Source organism: Prosopis cineraria, unplaced genomic scaffold (genome assembly GCF_029017545.1).
Source record: "Prosopis cineraria cultivar Desert tree isolate PC_DT_omini unplaced genomic scaffold, ASM2901754v1 PC6, whole genome shotgun sequence".
Taxonomy (NCBI): domain Eukaryota; kingdom Viridiplantae; phylum Streptophyta; class Magnoliopsida; order Fabales; family Fabaceae; genus Prosopis; species Prosopis cineraria.
In genome coordinates, this window is record NW_026555337.1 from 12,109,538 (window position 1) to 12,115,506 (window position 5,969).

The window sequence follows — 5,969 nt, forward strand, 5'->3', positions numbered from 1 at the left end:
TCCATGTTTCTCATGCCAGTGTTGTTTCAAGTGTTTTATTCATGATGAGCTCTTTATGTGGAACTTTACATTGTTTCAAGGATTTTCGTGAAGTGTTGGAGGTTGATTATGATGCAACTGATGAAAATATCAAATTCAATTATCGAAGGCTTGCACTGGTTGGTTAGCTATCCTCCATTAGTAGCTCCTGGAGTGGTTCCCTCTATGCTTTTTCATTACGAAATTTCTTTATTTTGGAAGTTTGAGTTCTCACTTATCCTTGATTGGGCTTGGAATGTTGTAGAAATGGCATCCTAACAAGCACGGAGGTGATAGTGCGTTACTGCAAAATTCCAAGAAATCAAGTAAGCTTACAGTGGTAAATTATAAACTCTTTCATTGACGGTAAAATATTCTGTTCCCTGTGTCCTTGTCAACGTTCAATTGTATAGTACAAGCGATTGTAAATTCAACAATTGTAGTCCTTCGTTCATGTGGATTTGAAATGTAGACTTTCTCGTGGTGGTTTGGTGCTCTTGTTTTCCCATTGTGTTGCTATTATTTCTTTCTGATCTCCTTTTGCCCTAAACTAGTTTCAGAAGCATATAAACGTACCTTTTCTCCCCTAGTAGGAAGTTTAATGAAAGTGAAGATATATGACATCATGATAAGTCGCCTCTAATTCAACAACTATAATTGACAGAAATCCAAATTAGCACATACGTTTCATTCTTTACTAATTAAAACCTTGGGTCCTTACCCCTCTAAGAAACTCATAAACATGCCACACATGAAAAATATTCTACAATTGAGTTATCTGTTCAGCCTGTTTTTTGTAGGTTGAAGACCCAATGCCACATTGTTTACTAAAATATCATTCATTAACCCTCTATCCAGGTTGGGTCTCTTTGATTTGCAGGCAAATGGAAGATTTGTGGCTGGTGGAAATGTGAAGGAGTGCTCTGACCTTATTAAATCTTCCATTTACTCACAGATTAACGGGAAACCAACACATGTAGATTAATGAAAGATATTCTAGTTGAACAAACATGCTATTAGTCTTTTGAACACCGAAAACCTTAATGGATCCCTTATTGTCATATCCAAATTTGGTTTTGGTTGTAGTGTGTTTTTGGGCTAAGGGAGGGCTGCATGATGGCGGTCTTGCTATTGTTTATCATGCATAATTTTCAAAGACCATAATTAAATTTATCATGCTTCTTTTACCTATTTTCTCAAGTGCCTTTTGTGCATTAATTAATTAACTCAGACTAAACTTCTTTCTCTTCGATTCCTTCTCCCAAAAATTTTACTATATCAGTATTGTAGTTAATAATCCAATCAAATTCAATTAAATCTCAACCACACCATCATCTCCTCTCTCTTTTTAACCACTTATTTCAGCTTATATCAAACTTCCCTTTCCTATACACACATATATGTCACGGACAGCAGCAGTGGAAGAGAAAATTTTGCAACTTTAATCATCAAGTCACACATCCACTCGCATAGGCTCAACAAGACAGAGATTTTGAGACAGAGATTTTGAAGTCCCACACCATCACAGCAACAACTCCTTCGACATATACACACACAGAACAGAGAAGGAAGATATTTGAGAACCCTTACATCTGATCATGTAATGATCTTAAATTTTAAATTAGTATTATAATAAATGGGGAGTGGTTAATTATTGAAACTCCTGCTAATAATATTTTTAAGGTCTAAAGTTCAGATTCTACTGTACATGAAATGACCATAAATTTTAAAAAATAAATAAATAAAATAAGAAAAACATTTGTATCTTTTTTGTAATTTTCTTTGTGCCTTTTCTTGTAAAATTCCCAATTTCCTTAATGTTCATATCTCTTCTCTCGGTCATACGCACACGTCAGGGAAAAACAAAAAAAAAAATTGGATCCTTTAACTCTCAATCCGGTTCACCATTTCTGTCTCCCAACGTGCATCTCGAAGCTTCAGGCGATTTTTCATTGTTGTGTGTGCCCTTAGTCACCGACTTACCCTTTGTTCTTATCCCCCTGCCATTTAAAAACAAAAACAGAGCATGTGAATGGGGGGAGAGAGAGTGATGGAGTGCCCAAAAATTTCCTTCCCTTCGCTGAGTCGATTGCTCCCCTACACCTTACTGTTGACTGTTCTTGTTGCTACCGTTGCTGCCTGCTACTCTTCTCTTCTTCTACGTCGTCGGCTGTTGTGGGGGATTGAGTCACCGCTGGTTCGTCTAACTCGTGCCTTCTGTTTCTCTTCTGCTCCTCTATTTCAGATCGACGAGGCTGTATTTCCTCATTATTGGTACGAGTATATGGGTGAGTTAAATGGCTTGCTTTCTTTATTTCCTTTATCAGTCATCCATCTACTCATTTTATTGTGCTCAGCAGCAACCTTTATTCCCTGTGCACACGAAACTTTCTCTTCCTCCCCTGTTTGTGTGTGTTAATTCAACTAATGTTAGAAACTTATATCTCTCCTCCTTCTCTTCGAATAATCCGTGCGTGTAAGTGTAAAATGTGATAAAGTTGAAGTTGCCAATTTTCTCTTGAATTTTGCTGCTGTTGTTCGTGACTGTTAAAAAAAAAAAAAAAAAAGAGAGAGAGAAGAGTTTAAGCTGAACTTATGTGGTGAGAGCAAAATTATGATAAGTATAGGTTAGAATTTTTGAGTTAAATTAATTTGTTTGGATTGGTTGACATTGAAGAATTGGTCAAGATAAGATTTGGATAAAAGAACTTAGACTTGAAGCTTGTAGAATGGTGCCCATGAAATGCTTGATAAAATGCCAGTGAGATGAATTTGCTTGATTGGGTATTTTACAAAATTTCTTTGAATTCCTTAAGAGACCTAAGTGAGTTGGATGTTATTGACTTGTGAATTGAGCTTAGTATTTTATAAAAATCTGCTCATAAATATAATGTTGATATGATTGGTAAGAAATTGTCAGATAAAACATTTGAATGTTGAAAAGCCTTGTTGAGGCATTTGGAATTTATGCGCAATTGCTGTTTCGATAAAAAGTTATGAATATGGAAGACACATATTTTTTTACAATGAAAGATTTGAAATTAGAGATTTTAGAAAAAGAGACTTTGTTGGTAATTCAAGACCAAATTATTTATATATATGCATCTTTGGAATATTGTGAAGTGTTTGGTGTGATGTCTGAGAAAGTTTGAAGTTGAAGGTTTTATCTTTTGTTTTTAATCACTTCTGGATTGAAGATTTTAGATGATGAGGCATGTATAAGAAAATGATAATGATATTAATTGGATATTAGGAACTTAAAGATCAAGCATTGACGCAAGATTGTCGAGTAGGAGTAAATTTTACGTTTGAGAACATATCAGGTAAGTGGATAGCGTCCCAACTAATTTTTTTCTATTAAAATTTCCTTTACTAAAATTTATGTTTTTTTGAAAATCATTTTAATAGCATTAATGTGATTATTGAATAATTGTTGATTAATATTGCTTTATTTTGAGAAATTTACTTTACCAAATTCGAAATGTTATTTGATCAATTAAGTCAAGTTTGAACTTTGATTATGAGATTTTTATTTTATCAAATATTAGATTAATACAGAGAATGATTCATGCGAGTTTGACATTGAAATTTTTTTTCAATAAATGCAAGCATGAGCATCGGATATGAAATTTGATTCTGGCAAGTTTTAATGCTTAAAAGTATTTATGCGAGTTTGATTTTGAGAATGAGAACTGTATCTTAAAAGTGATGATTTTCTCGCATGTTTGAAAATAATTTTAAAAAGAAACTTTATACAGAACACTAGTTGCTAACGGCAGTTCCGTTAGCCCTTGGCGCGCCATGGTACACCTAGCTAGCAGGGTGTTTATAGGAGGTGCTAGCCCCGTGCGATGGCCAACACACGTGGAACGGAGGGATGGTTATTCGTGAGCATCGTACTCACGTCTGTTTCGTGGCTTCAGCCGTGTTTGGTTACTTACCCTCGTGAACTGTGTGTTCACGTTTGTTTCGTGACTTTGGCTGCATTTGGTTATTGATCCCAGTGGACTGTGTGTCCACGTTTGTCTTCGTGGCAAGAGCCACGTTTGGTTATTTACTCTCGTGGACTGTGTCCATGTTTGTTAATTGTTTTGATAAGTCCCTATAATATGAAATTGATGATTTTATATTCCATTGGCTTTAAGTAGTAAATTATTTACAATTATTTATTTGCATCTTTGCAATCAAGTGACGATAATATTTCATATGATATTTTAATAGTTAAAGATTTTATTTAAAACTTTATAGAATCCTTTTACTTTCGAAGTTTATTAAATTTTTATGAAAACCGTTGCCTCTTTAAATTGCATGATTGTTTCAAACTTTCCTTTTATTCATGCTAAATTATTTATTGTTGGGACGTTATTCACTGAAAAAAAAATATATTTGGGTCTCAGATGGTATAGCGGAACTTGTAACTCAAGGCATTCATTGAGGAGTTTTATTGTTGAATGAAAGCGGAAAAATTATCTTAGTCAAATTCTAGGTTGATGAAAATTTGAACTTTATACTTACGTTGGAACCTAGCCTTAGGTGTTTCACATAGACTACAGGTAGGATCTTCACACTTCTTTTAAAATTTAATATCTGATTTAATAATGTAATTATTTTTAATTACCCTATTAGTGTGTTTAATGTATTAATTTTAGAGTTTCTCTGATCACGGCTTAAGAAATGTGAGTTTTGTACCCATATCCCTTGCCAGTCCCACCTTATTTTTGGGGGTGTGACAGATCAACAATGCTGGAACCTAAGAGAATGAAATGCTGCTACTGAACAAGGAACAAGATGATGAATTTCAACCAGAGGCGTGCAGAACAGAGGAAGACGGAGCAGAGATCAGATGGCAGTGAAGAAAGATGCACAAATCAATGATGGAGTGAGGACCCCAGACTCACGACTTGGACCACCGCTCCTGCTAGCATCGTCGGCGATTTGAATGGAAAGGGCTAGAGAATGAGCACTCTCCCTCTAGCTTGAATCTGGAATTTTCTAAACTGAGCGAGAGAAGGGAATTAAGAAAATGAGAACCGAATTCCTGTGTTTCTGCTCTCCCTTACTATATACATACATACGTACGTACATGCATGGGACTCTTAGATAATAGCCACTAAACCAACTCTTCTTCTCACTAAATATGTTTTCAAAAATAATATAATTACAATTAAAATATATTATTATATATTTTAATTTTATTTAAAATTTTTGGATTATTATAAATAAATTTGAGATCAAAACATTTTTAAGTGAATAGCACCCCTAAAATAAAATTTAAAAGAGTAAAAATAATAAACTAAAATAATTATGTACAATAATTGACAAGGTGATAATTTAATATAATAAACTTAATAAATGTATGAATTTTAATACTATCCATAAAATGAGAGTGAACTGAAATTGTTTTATTCTATCATGTTTGAAGAAAACAAGTTATTGATATGTAAATCAAAATAATACACTTACTAATTGAAACAATTAAAATTTCAAATATACAAGTTAATTAAAAATTTAAAATTTTATGACTTAACAAAATAGGTAATAATAATAAACACACAGTCCATAAGGATAAATAACTGAATACGACTTATTTCATAAAGACAAACGTAGATATATAGTCCACGTCAGTAATTAACCAGAGGTGGTTGAAGCTACAAAACGGATGTGGACACACAGTCCATGAGGATAACTAATCAGACATAGTTGAAGCCACCAAACAGATTTAGGTACAAGACATATGAATAAAACAGAGCTCACAAAAATTAGAGGGAGGATTTCATTTAAGGACCTGGGAATAAACATATTTTCTAGTGGGTCCGTAAGGATTTGAAAACTTTAGTTCAGTCCTCAAAGATTAAATTGAAAATAAGTTGAATGTAAAAAAAATGAAAATACCCTCATTTCACATATTAAAAAAAAAAACCACCAGCCACTATCACTGGAGCACCACCATC

At 33.7% G+C, this 5,969-nt stretch overlaps 1 long non-coding RNA gene across 1 annotated transcript; it reads left to right on the forward strand.

The window, feature by feature from the left end:
- The first annotated feature begins 2,171 nt into the window (after nt 1–2,171).
- LOC129313339 (uncharacterized) lies at nt 2,172–4,996 on the forward strand. Its single transcript, XR_008593894.1, has 3 exons — nt 2,172–2,306; nt 3,272–3,341; nt 4,752–4,996. It is a non-coding gene; the product is annotated as an uncharacterized LOC129313339 (long non-coding RNA).
- Nucleotides 4,997–5,969: the final 973 nt, after the last annotated feature.